At 51.3% G+C, this 12,911-nt stretch overlaps 1 protein-coding gene across 4 annotated transcripts in view; it reads left to right on the plus strand.

Moving 5' to 3' along the window:
* The first annotated feature begins 6,546 nt into the window (after nucleotides 1-6,546).
* The window catches only part of TBL1X (transducin beta like 1 X-linked), a 238,206-nt gene continuing 231,841 nt past the window's right edge, over nucleotides 6,547-12,911 (plus strand). For 3 of the 4 annotated variants that reach the window (XM_023249356.2, XM_023249354.2, XM_023249355.2), the window contains exon 1: nucleotides 8,223-8,476. The gene's annotated coding sequence lies outside the window, so the exon portion shown is untranslated. Of the gene's footprint in view, nucleotides 6,657-8,222; nucleotides 8,477-12,911 lie in introns of those variants that run through there. The other variant, XM_045050432.1, reaches the window with a different exon arrangement.

A 12,911-nucleotide genomic window follows, 5' to 3' on the forward strand; every position in this document is an offset into this window, starting at 1 on the left:
GCTCTGTGATGACAGCTTGGAGCCTGGAGGCTGCTTCAGATTCTGTGTCTCCCTCTCCCTCTGCCCTCCCTCTTTCTCTCTCTCACAAATAAACACTAAAAAGTATTAAAAGGGGCACCTAGGCAGCTCAGTCGGTTAAGCGTCCGACTTCGGCTCAGGTCATGATCTTTCAGCTCAGGGGTTCAAGGGTTCAAGCCCTGCTCAGAGCCTGGAGGCTGCTTCAGATTCTGTGTCTCCCTCTTTCTCTGCCCCTCCCCTGCTCACGCTCTCTCTCTCTCTCTCTCTCTCTCAAAAATAAGTAAACATTAAAAAATTTTAGAAAAAAAAGGTTACATCTCATGTCACTCATTTCACTCACTTCTGATGACCTCTCCTCTTCCCAAGTGGGTGGCTGTGCCCAAGCTTCGGGCATGTCTGCTCTTCTGAAACCAACCACTGTCCCCAAACAGGAAGGGCTTGGTTTCCAAAGACAATCTGGGCTTCTTTTCCATCATCATTGCTCTCCTTCTTTTTCTTAAACATGAAAAAAAAGGTGTTTCTTAATTTAACTTATTCTGAAAATTTTTTTGAAAACACACTATAATAAAAACAAACAATTTCGTAGGAAGAAGTTAACAAGTTACATGAGGAGCCTTGAATCACTCAGTCTCTCAGAAAGAAGGGTCCGCAAACTTTCTGGAACCCTAGAGACAGTCAATGTTCTTTACGTTTTGTGGGCCATCGGGTATGTATCAGTCAGTTAACTGTGCCCTTACTGGGCTGTAAGCAGTAAAGGACTGGGTGTTTTTGTGTTGCTGTGGAACTTCATTCATGGGAACCGGGATTCAGATTTCATAGAATTTTCACATGTCACAAGGCATCACGCTATTCTTTTTCCCCTCGATCTTTTCCAAGCGTATCATTGTGGATACATTAGCTTGTGGGCTACAGGAACCCAGGTGTAGGAGCTGTGGTCTGCTAAGTCCTGTTCTAGAACAGATGCTCTAGATCAGAAACAGGGAGTTTCACCTTTCTGGGTAGGTGTTCCTTTCCAGTGACTGACACGGTATGCCGGGCAGTGTCGGACCCCATCTTTATTTCATATTTTGATATTTTGCTCGTCATGGAAGTTTGTTGCTTTTTTTTTTTTTTTGCATTAATTTTGATTTTTTAAAAAAATTTTTTTTTCAATGTTTATTTATTTTTGGGACAGAGAGAGACAGAGCATGAACGGGGGAGGGGCAGAGAGAGAGGGAGACACAGAATCGGAAACAGGCTCCAGGCTCCGAGCCGTCAGCCCAGAGCCCGACGCGGGGCTCGAACTCCCGGACCGCGAGATCGTGACCTGGCTGAAGTCGGACGCTTAACCGACTGCGCCACCCAGGCGCCCCAATTTTGATTTTTTAAATGTGGCATTATAATATTATTTATCTTGAGTATGGTTTTGGTGTGCCCTTAAACTCACCTCCCCTTAATGTCATGGTCCATTTCCCACGGGAGGGGTCCGTGGTGGGGCATGAGTGAATCCGGGTAGACGGAAGGGCAACAGAGGAACAAAGATTCCACTTTCTCCCTAGGCGGGAAGATCCCAGGGACAGATTTCAGGGGGTCTGTGAACTTACAAGGGGAGAAAGATCCGCCGTTTGAGGATCGCTAACCGCTAACTAGCTGAAATTCAGCATTTCAGACGACTCTGAATGTCTATATTCTTCTCCGATGAATGACAGCAGCTTTAACAGTGTCTTTAATTTGTTACCGATTTGTCACCAAGAGAAGCCTGATCTATTTTTAGAGCAGGTTACAGTTGAAGCCGATTTGGTCTCATCACTGTTTTGAAATGACAGCAGTTCTTGGAGCCACCTCTACGGCTTACGACTGGAAGTAATGAGAAAGCAGCACGTGCGTGACCATATGAGATTTCTAAAAAAATTTTGGATAACTATATTTTAACAGAATCGGGGTACTTTGCAACCCTATGTATTATTTTGTGTGTTTTGTGCATCATTAAGCATTTAGAAACAATACTCACTGAGCTACTAAAGAAGGTCTGAGGCATAGAGATGCTTCCAGATGTCCTCACTTGTCCTTTACTATCTTAGGTCTGTCTAGTCTTCTCCTCTGAATATTGGTGATCAAAATCCCTGCCCTCCGGAAGGGGAACAAATAGTTTCGAACAGAGAGGGAGGCAAACCATGAGAGACTCTTAAATACAGAGAACAAGCTGAGGGTGGATGGGGGGGAGGGGAGAGAGGGACATGGGTGATGGGCATTGAGGAGGGCACCTGTTGGGATGAGCACTGGGGTCTGTATGGAAGCGATGAATCATGGGAATCTATTCCCGAAGCCAAGAGCACACCGTATACACTGTGTGTTAGCTAACGTCACAGCAGATTAGATTTAAAAAAATCCAATATCCCGCATGGACCCCCACACCAACTGCAAGGTGTTCTCAGCATCGAAATGACGTGAACTGAACGCGACGTTCCAGATGGAAAAACAACAGCAGCAATAACACAAGAGCAGCAACAGAAAACCCAGCAACTCACACGCATTGGTCTGTTGGAGCTGGCCTAACACAGCACCACACACTGGGTGCTTTAAACAGAAGTTTATTTTCTCCCAAACCTGGATGCTGGAAGTTCAAGGTCAAGGTGTGAGCGGCATTAGCTCCTCCTGGGGCCTCTCTCCTGGGTGTGTATGTAGATGGCTGACTTCCCTCAGTGTCCTCATGCTGTCTTCCCCCTGTGTGTGTCTGTGTCCTAATCAACTTTTCTTATAGGGACCCCGGGCACATTGGGTAAGGGCCCACCCTTATGACTTCGTTTAACGTATTTACCACCTTAAGGCTGTATCTCCAAATAGGGTCAATTCTAAGGTGTGACTGGGGCCAAGGGCTTCTGCATATGAATTTTTTTTTGGAGGGGGACACAATTCATCCCATAGCAACACATTAAAAAAAGGAACCCGTGTGGTTCAATTGGTTAAGCCTCCGACTTCAGCTCAGGTCATGATCTCACAGCTTGTGAGTTCGAGCCCTCTGTCTGGCTCTGTGCTGATGGCTCGGAGCCTGGAGCCTGCAGCCTGCTTTGGATTCTGTGTCACCCTCTCTCTCTCTCTGCCCCTCCCCTGCTCTCTCTCTCTCTCTGTCTCTCTCAAAAATAAATAAATGCTGAAATAAACAAACATCATCTCACATCCATGGTGAGCGATGGACCGCTTTGTCCTCTGTGTTCCTGTTTACCTCTCCAAGTAACACCTCATGTGCCACCACCAGCACGTGCTCCAACTTAGCTCGTTTCATAGTTTACTCGAAGCTAAGACATGCTCTAGGAATGTCAACGAAGGATCGTGGCAATATTTAGCACGTCAGTCCTGGAATCTCAGGGCTTTCTGAGCAGGCCGCTCGTGGAGACAAATATTGCCTACGCGTTAGGAATCTTTCAAAGTCAGATGAGCCTGGGGGAAATTGGACACTGGAGTCAATGAAAACCAGACAGGGAGTCTGAAGAGAAGTTTCATACCTGTTCCTACTCTTTATTCATTTATTAAAAAAAAAATGGTTAACGTTTATTCATTGAGTTTTTTTTTAATGTTTATTTATTTTTGAGAGACAGAAATAGAGCACGAGCAGGAGAGGGGCAGAGACAGAGGGAGACACAGAACCCGAAGCAGTCTCCAGGCTCTGAGCTGTCGGCACAGAGCCAGACATGGGGCTCGAACCCATGAACTGCGAGATCATAACCTGAGCTGAAGTCGGACACTTGACCAACTAAGCCACCCAGGTGCCCCGTTACTTTTTTTTTTTTTTTTTAACGTATCGTATTTGTTTTGAGAGATAGAGAGCCGGCGGGGGAGGGGCAGAGAGAGAGAGGGAGAGAGAATTCTAAGCAGGCTCCAAGCTGTCCGTGCAGAGCCCGATGTGGGGCTCTATCCCACAAACCTTGAGATCACGACCTGAGCTGAGATCAAGAGCTGGATGCTTCACCGACCGATGAAGCCCCGATGAAACCCACAGTTTAGAGTTCAGAACATTACAGTTCACTCTGTGTCGTGTAGTTCTCAGTGTTTGGACAGTGTAAAATACTGTGGATCCTCTGTTACAATATGGAATAGTTTTACTGCCCCCAAAATGCCCTGTGCTGCACCTGTCTACCCCTCCCCATTCATCCCCAGAACCCCTGGCATCCACAGATCTTTTCAGTTTCGCCTTTTCCGGAGTGTTACTGAGTTGGAATCATATAGCGGGAAGCCTTTTCAGAGCAGCTTCTTCCACGTAGTAATATGTTCACGAAGTCCCTCCATGTCTTTTCAAGGCTTGATAGCTCATTTCTTTTTATTGCTGAAGAATATTCCGTTGTAAGGCTGTTCCACAGTTCCTCTTATCCATTTAGCAACTGAAGGGCATCCTGGCTGCTTTTAGTGTTTGCAGATTATGAGTTCCCATGGTGTATGGTGCCCTTTTGTGTAGACATAAGTTTTCTACGTAGTTGGGTAAATGCTTAGGAGCGCAATTGTTGGATTATACGGTAAGACTATGCCTAGCATTTGGAAAACACTAAATCGCCTTCCAAGGCGGCCTTACCATTTTGCATTCCACCCTCAATGCATAAAAGTTCCTGCTGTTTCTCAACCTGTGAGCATTTGGTGTTGTCATTTTCTGGGTCTTCAGGGGTGACTTTAATAGATGTATGAGGGTATTTTTTTTTAATGTGCAATTTCCTAGTGATATATGTCAGCATCTTTTCATATGCTTATTTTCCATTTGTATTATCTCTTTGGTGAGAGATTTCCAGATACGTTGCCATTTTTAAATTAGGTTGTTTTCTTGTTGTTGAGCTCTGAGAGTTCTTTGTATATCTTGGACACAATCCTTTACTAGATATGGATTTTGCAAATATTCTCTCCCAGTCTATCACTTGTCTTTTCATTCTCTTAACAGTGGATTTGTAGAGCAGATGTTTTAAATTTTGATGAAGTTCGGCTTACCAATTTTTTTCTTTCATGGGTCATGTTTTGGATGTTGTATCTAAAAACTCATTCCTTGGGGTGCCTGGGTGGCTCAGTCAGTTGAGCATCTGACTTAGGCTCAGGTCACGATCTCCCAGTTCGTGAGCTCAAGCCCCACATCAGGCTCTGCTGACAGCACAGAGTCTGGAGCCTGCTTCGGATTCTGTGTCTCCCTCTCTCTCTTTCCCTCTCTCTCATTCATGCTCTCTCTCTCTCTCTCAAAAATAAACATTAAAAAATTAAAATGAAAACAAAAAACTCATTGCTAATCTCAAGGTCACGTAGATTTTCTCCTATGTTATCTCCTAGACGTTTTATAGTTTTGCTTTTTACATTTAGACGTATGATTCATTTTGAGTCAGTTTTTGTGAAAAGCATAAGGTCTCTGGCTAGATTATTATTACTATTTTTTTGCATATGGATGTCCAATTTTCTAGAACCATTTGTTAAAAAGGATATTCTTTCTCCATTAAAATGCCTTTGCTCCTTTGCCAAATTAGTTCAGCCTATCTGGGTTGGCTTCTCCTGCCTTTTAATGAAAATTTTGTCTGCTGTTCTGGGGGGGAATACTGATAGCATTTGGTGCAAGCAGCCTCTTGTCAGCAACCTCCAGTCAGCAACCAAAAATAATTGTTTGGAATATAGATCTTGTGCCCTGGATACCTGCTGGAATCACTGCTGCTCACAGCCCCCCCCCCCCAATATACCTTCACTTTTATCACAAGGCCATAACTCCTCTCCCGCTCTAGTTTATTTCCTGTTTTCCTTGTTTCCTCCCACCATATAGGACGCACATTTGAAAAAAACTGCAAAACACATTAAATAAAATAGTCTAATTTGCCACCTACCTACCACCCCTCTGGTATTTCAGAAAGGGGAATATCAGTTTATCATGATAAACGTAGGCGGTCTATTTTCCTGTCTGAGGTCTTACAAAGTCCCTTAGGGGTCCTAAAATAAGCTAGGCTCCTAACTTACAAGAAGACCTTTGGGATGTTACCAAAGAGACAAGATGGATTCTGAGCTCGCTTGCTTTGTTAGTTACCGAAGACCAGCTGTGAAAATTGGTTAACACCGGTCATAGTTTGGAGGATTTCCACCAGTTTCCTGTACTTTAAATGATTGGCACCTGCCAACTAATCAAAACATACAAAGAGGACTTTTCACCAGGTTTAGTTCGGAATTTCCAAGCGACTAACGACAGGCAGGCCCAGCAAGCCAGAGGGCTCTTTTGGCTGCGCGGCTACTCGAGAGTGTGCGGTAGCCGAGGGCCGCGTCCCCGTAAAGCCGAGAGCTGTAATGATGTCAACTTGTTATTTACTTTCCAAATCTGAATGACTGAGCAAGGCGAAAGGAGAATCAATCAACCACAATGTGACCCTACAGGCGGAAAAAACGCAGCGCTCCCACCAGCAGGCGGTGGGGGAAGGGAAGCACGTGTAACCCGGGCAGGGTTGCATCATGAGCTTGCTCGGGCTTTCAATTGCACCCTTGGTTTTTCGATTGCATGTAATACCTCAGCATCAGTCCGCACAAGCCCAGGGAGCCGGGGAGCAACGAAGGGCAGGCCCAAGGGAAGGCCCCACCACGTCCTTTTGGGGGGCCTTGATTGGCAACTGATACATAATAAGACACAATCTATTCTGCTGATTCACAATTATGGAGACTGTGTAAGTGTGTATTTTTTATTGATGTGCTCTAATAATGGTGTTGCAACAGTCGTTTTACATCATTGACGTTTTACAGCAATATTTGGCCGGGTGATTTTTAGGTCCGCCTTTTTGATGGAGGTCCAGCCCCTTAAAAACTCACCTCCGGCGTCCCCCCCCCCCCCCGCCCCAGTCCCCCCGCGCCTACAACCTGAACAACAAATGGTCCAGTGTCCCAGAAAGGAGCAAGTGAGGTTACGGTTTAAAATGCTGAGTGTACTGAGCTCTTAGCGCAAAGCTCATTATACCCCAAAGGGAGGGGCAAGTTTATCTTAAAATATTCAACAAAGCAGACCCCGAAGTACTGGGTGGTGGGCGCGGTTATCTGATTAATTGAATTAAGGGACGCGAGTGGTGGTCAGGGGTCTCCAAACTGGAAGGGAGGAAGGAGCTCTGGGGACTTTAATGCACTGGGGCTGGGCCAAGTAAGCCTCAGCAACGTAAAACCCTTTGCAAAGCCTATGGGTGGGGTGGGGTGGGGTGGGGTGGGGGTCGGGAGTGAGAAGGCCCCAGGGCCCAGGTACCCCCAACTCCAGAGGCCCCCACACCCGAGGTCCTGGCCTCCACCTTCGTGTGTCTGAGTTTCTTTCTCCACGAACATTTCTGGATTTTCCCGGGAGGTGTTTTGCAAAGGTCGAGGCTCCGCCTGAGCCCCCACTTTTTTGGGAGGGGGAAGAGGCTTTTGGGGTGTCCTCTAAGCCGCCGGTTTTGAGAGAGATGCACCCTCGGGCAGGTTGCAGGGGGCTGTTAGGGTAGCTGAGTAGCTGCTGCTTTGAGGTGGGGGAGGGTAACACACTAGCAGTGGCTTGGGTTCCCCTCCCCCCTGGAAACCGCGGGGGTGGTGGCCCGGATTCCTGTACCCTCTGGGTAGTGGGGGAAAGGCTGGGTTTGGGAATAGGACTGCGTGGGGGTAGGCCCGTGTTCCCTTCATCTCCCAGGGAGGCCACTGGGAAAGGGAGAGGCCCGGGTTCCCCTCACCCACCCTAGGCGTGGGGGCGAGGGCAGAGTTTAGACTTGAGGGCGGTGTAGGGTCGCAGGTTCCCCCATCGTGAGGGAGGGGGCGGATTAGGACGCCCGGCCTCTCTAGAAGCTGCGTGGGGGCGCGGACTCTCACCCCCATCAGCGTGGGGGGAGGGGCGGCCCTGGAGGCCCCTCCCCCGGCCGTGGGGGAGGGGCAGGTTTGGGACTGGGCCCCCCCAGGGCTCAGGGGCGGGGCCGAATGGACGCGGGTTCCCCTCCCCCGCCCGTGGGGGAGGGGACGGGCTGGGGGGGGTTGGGGCGCGCTCCCCTTCCCCCCCACCGCCCCCGGGGCCCTGGCCTTGGGGGGAGGGGCCGGCCGGGGCGGCGGAGGCGGCCCCCCTGGCAGTCCTCCCGGCCGGGGTCGGCGCGCTGGCGGCCGTTCCCCCGCCCCGGCGGAGGTCACTGCCCGTGCCGGTCCCTCCCGCCGTCCCGCCCTCTCTCGCCGCCGCCGCCGCCGCCGCCGCCGCCGCTCCCGCCCCAGCCCCCCCCACTCTCCGCTCTCGGGAGCGAGGAGCCGCCAGCGCCCCCGCCCCGCCGCCGCCGCAGCGCCCTCGGCCGCCATTCGGCACCCGAAACTTTCCAGCGCCCGCGCCTCTCGGGGACTCGCGGCGGCGGGGCGGGGGCGGCCCGGGGGCGGCGCGAGGCTGCTCCGGGGCGCCGGGCCCTCCTCGGCCGCGGCACGGCCCGGGCTCGGCGACGGCCGGCGGCAGGGAGGCTCGGAGCGCGGCGGCGCCGCCACAAGTTGCGCTGCCGGCGGCGAGGTGAGTGCGCGGGGCTCGGCCGGCCGGGCGCGGGGCAGGGGGCGCAAACTTCTCCGGTGGGGGTGGGGGGGGGTGCTGGCGGGCGGCTCGGGGCGCCCGCACGCTCCGCCCGCCGCCGGGGCTCTGGAGGGGCAGGTCCCCAACTGTCCCCGGGGCTCGGGCAGGGGTGCGGCGCGCTCCCTGCAGGCTGAACAATACCCCGATGTGGCCGCTCCCCAAAGTGCCGGCGCGTCGGGGGCGGGCGGAGGCTGGCGCGCGGGGGGTGAGGGGGGCTCTGTTTGGGGAGGGGAGGCGGCCGGTAAGTTTGGGGAAGCGCTCGGGCTGTCCCCCGGCGCCCCTTTGTCTGTGTCTTCTGGGGCTGGCGGGGCGAACCTGCGCCGCCGCGGGATCCCCCCGTGGGGGAGGGGCGCCCCATTCATCCCCGGGCGCCGGCCAGCCCGCCCGGGACCGGCTGGAAGCGCGGCGGCGCGCGGTGGAGTGAGTGGCGGGCGAGGCGGCGGCGCGGGCCCGGCGGCCGCTCAGTTTCCGAGAGGCAGAAACTGTCAAGGAAGTCGGGAGCTCCCCGGCCCGAGCGAGGGGACCTGGCTAGGGGCGACATCGGTGGGTGGAGGGCGGGGGGCGCCCTTGGTCAGGCGGGGTCTGCCGAGTGCGGCCCGGAGAGGGTGCAGACCTGTTGCTCCCGGGCTCGGCGGGGGGTGGGGGGGTGGGGGGGTGGGGGACGGGAGGGGTAGGGGGTGGAGGGGGGAGGGGTGGCCCCCTTTCGGTGTGTTGAGCTGTGCACTCCATGGGGACTATCCCTATGGGGGGGCGGTGCTCGGAACGGCGTGGGGGTGTGCCTTCGGGTGTCGGTGACCGTCTGGTATATGACAATTTGGGGTCGCTAGAGGCCCGCCCGCGCTCGGGTAGGGCCTGGACTTCACGTGCGTCGCCTGCGCGCGCGGTCAGGCCTCGGCCCGGACTCGCTGCACGGCCTGGCATTCTCCGAGCCAACTGCCTTGGAAATTCCACAAAGTTAGAGTCGGTGGTGTGTGTGTGTGTGTGTGTGTGTGTGTGTGTGTGTGTGTGTTTTCCTCCTCTTAGTCGGTAATTTTGTGGAGCAGAACCCAGAAAGAAACAAAAACTCGCTTGCTATCGCATCCTCGACTGTTTCTGGTTTGCATTGTCACATGTGGCTTTACCCGACTTCTGGCTGTTTTTCTTCCGAAGTGCCGCCTGAGTCCCTAGTTTAACCTGAAAGGGGAGGGGCGGGGCTCTAACTGGGACGGGGAGAGCCCTCCTCAGGTCCCGAGCGTTGGTTTCCGGGTAGCAAATGGCTCTTGACGATTTTATGAAAAGTTTACAACTAGTCATTCCTGGAAAAGACATGATGGCGGGGGGGGGGGGGGGGGGGGTGGGCCGCGTAGGCAAGAATGTTGAGTTTGGCACAATTAAGACGTCGAGATGACACTTTAGTTTTAAAGGATGTTAACGTTTCAAATGTGCTGCAGATCGTCCTGGAAAACCAGCCAGCTGGATAACTAATCCAGGGATAAAAGTTGAAGTTCATCATTTGACCCAGTTGTTAAAATGGCCCTTAAGGAGATTCCAGCTCTTAAATGAAATGTGCACCTGTGGGACAAAAATGGGAGATTTTGGGTATTTTGTTTGGTGGCGTGCCCTGTGGGGCCAGTGTCAGTGGATCCTCTGGGATTGGCTTTTCTTTCTGCTTTTATCCACAGCTTGGTCGGTCCAGTAGTTATCAACACCCCCATTTAAATTTCCCAAACCTCAGTGCTCCTGAATGTTTGCATGTGTTAGGGGGTTGGGGAAGGATGGTGTGCAGGTGCTGTCGAGGTTAGTGTTGGATCTCATCCCTACCTGTGGGAACTTCGGGCTCCCTCCTCCGTGTGATGTTTGCCTGAATGGGCAAACTTCTCTGTCAGGAGTTTGCCTGAATGGGCCGTTAGGAGGGGTTCGGTGGGCTCCAGAGCCTGCAGAGAGGTGGACAGAGCCCTTGGACCCAGCTCTGTCAGGACACCTTGCTTGGCTAGAAACCAGCCTGTGTCCCCATTTGGCTTGAAGTAGCGAAAGGGTCCACCCTCTTAACACTCTGCTGCTGACCTTGAAGGTCTGCAACTTTTCCGAGTGTCCTTTCTATGTGTGCAGAACTGAGACTTGAAATCCTGGTGCTCATTGAGTGCTGGGAGGGAGAGAAAGAAAGAACGTGTGTGTGTATGTTTTCTGGAAACTATAAAGTTGCCTGTAAATTTTAGTTGTTCCTGTTGTGCAAATCGAATAATTGTCTACGCGTTACTTGAAGGCCACGCACTGCGGATTTTACAGGCACTTGATGCCCTGTGTGTGGTACTTCTTGCCATCCTGCTATAGGGGACACTGAGTTGCTAACATTTAGGGGAGGAAGGATTGTCTGATTCTTGAAGCCCAGCTCTTCTGCTTGGAGTTCCTGTTTTCCTGTTTACCTAGCACGAATTTTCACATTTGGAGACCTAAAGTTCCTTAAATGACATGCACGCATTCACGAACGAGAACGTACGTTGAAATCTGTTCAGAGATACAGGCCCAGGGGCTCCAGTGAGTCAAGAAACTTTGACCACAGCGGAGGGACTGCTTTCTATGGTTTCACTGTCCAGTATAGTAAGCACTAGGCACATGTGAATATTTAGATTCAAATTAATTAAAACTAAATAAAATAAACAATTCTGTTGAGTTCCTGGAGCGATAACTCACATGCTCGGTAGATGCCTGTGGCCAGTGGCCACTATATGAGACAGCACAGGACATGCGGAAAGTTTTCTTAGAGGGTGCTACTCCATAGTTACTGCAAGGAAATATTGATAAAAGTTGGTGTACTTTTTGTAGGGGGAGGGGAGAGGTTGTTAAAATTTGAAATAATTCACAGATAAACCTTTAAAAAAAAATGAAAGACCCATCTCAGCTATGATTTACCCAGGAAAGTGATTTCAGTGAATGGATTATTTCTTTTTTTTTTTTTTTAAAGTAGGCTTCATGCCCAATGTGGGGCTTGAATTCACCCCCTGGGATCAAGAGTCGAACCCTCTACCAACTGAGCCAGCCAGGCACCCCCAGTGAATGGAATCTTGATCTGAAATTGACAGCAATTTTGGATTGAGGTGCTTTGGACCAGTTCTGAATTAGAAAACTGGAACCGCAAGCCCGAGTCTCCCACGGAGTGTTTAACCTTGGGTGAGGCCGGTAGCCTCTCATCTCCGTGCGTCCTTTTTCCCACCTGAAGAAAGGTATAGCCATTAGCCAGGCCCCAAGATGCCTGCCTAAGCGGATGGTGGGGACTGTCCTTGGGATGGTGGAGCCCAACTTGTCAGCATCGGTGAGGCCCTGTGTGGGTGATTGAAGGTGCGGCCATGTGTGATGTGTTTTAGCCTCTGTTTGCTGTGGATACCACAGGCTTTCAGCCCCCCACCCCCGTGATAAGTCTTAGTTTTGAGGTTCAGTCTCTTGAGGTCAGAATCTTTCGTATTAAAAAGGCAGATAAGGAATCCTTCCAACAGAGTGAGATTTCACAATCGTCAGAGTATTTTTTTTTTTTTTTTTTTTTTTTAATGGCTGAGTACTAGCTGTTTCCTGTACACCAGGTCCCTGAGTCAGGATGTTATTTTTATTAGTTGCTGTGATCTTCGCACAGCTCTTTGTATTTTTTATAGTAATTGGCTAGAAATTTTATTTGTAAATGAGGGTGGGGGGGAAAACCAATTTTGTGTCTGCCAGAGAGAGAGGTGACTTCCCAGATCACCTTTCTGCCATTTGTACTCACTTATTTTTGTTTCTTCAGGGCTCTGGCGTGACCCGTCAGCTTTTGGCAGAAAGTACTTACAAATACCTAGGATGTCCCTGATTGTCTGTCTTCCAGAGGTGGGAGAAGGGTCTTCGCAGGAGGAGGCCAGGCCCACGGAAGCCTTCTGATTCTCAGTTACCTGGTGGGCTGGTGAGCAGCTCAGCTCAGCTCACCTGGGGCTGCCCCCTGCCTACTTCCCGCTGGGGGGTCTGGATTCCTGGGGTCTACGCAGGAGGCACTGGCAGGCCGATCTAGCCTAGACCGCAGCCCCGATGGCTCTTTGGTGCCACAGGACGCTGTCTTAGCGGTGGTTTCCTAATCCTGGCATTTGCCCTCTCTTCCCCTCTTAAAAAAAAAAACAAAAACGTGGAACATACAATAAGTTGTTGGCCTTTCACCCCTGAAGACTTTTGTTTATAGGGGTACCTGGGTGGCTCAGTTGGTTGAGAGTCCGATTTCAGCTCAGGTCATCTCGCGGTTCACGAGTTTGAGCCCTGAGTTCGAGCTGCAAGTCGGGCTCTGTGCTGACAACTCGGAGCCTGGAGCCTGTTTCAGATTCTGTGTCTCCCTCTCTCCCTGCCTCCCACCCCCGCTAGCGCTCTTTCAAAAGTAAATGTTAAAAAA

The sequence above is a fragment of the Felis catus genome, chromosome X (assembly GCF_018350175.1).
Source record: "Felis catus isolate Fca126 chromosome X, F.catus_Fca126_mat1.0, whole genome shotgun sequence".
In the NCBI taxonomy this organism is placed as follows: Eukaryota; Metazoa; Chordata; class Mammalia; order Carnivora; family Felidae; genus Felis; species Felis catus.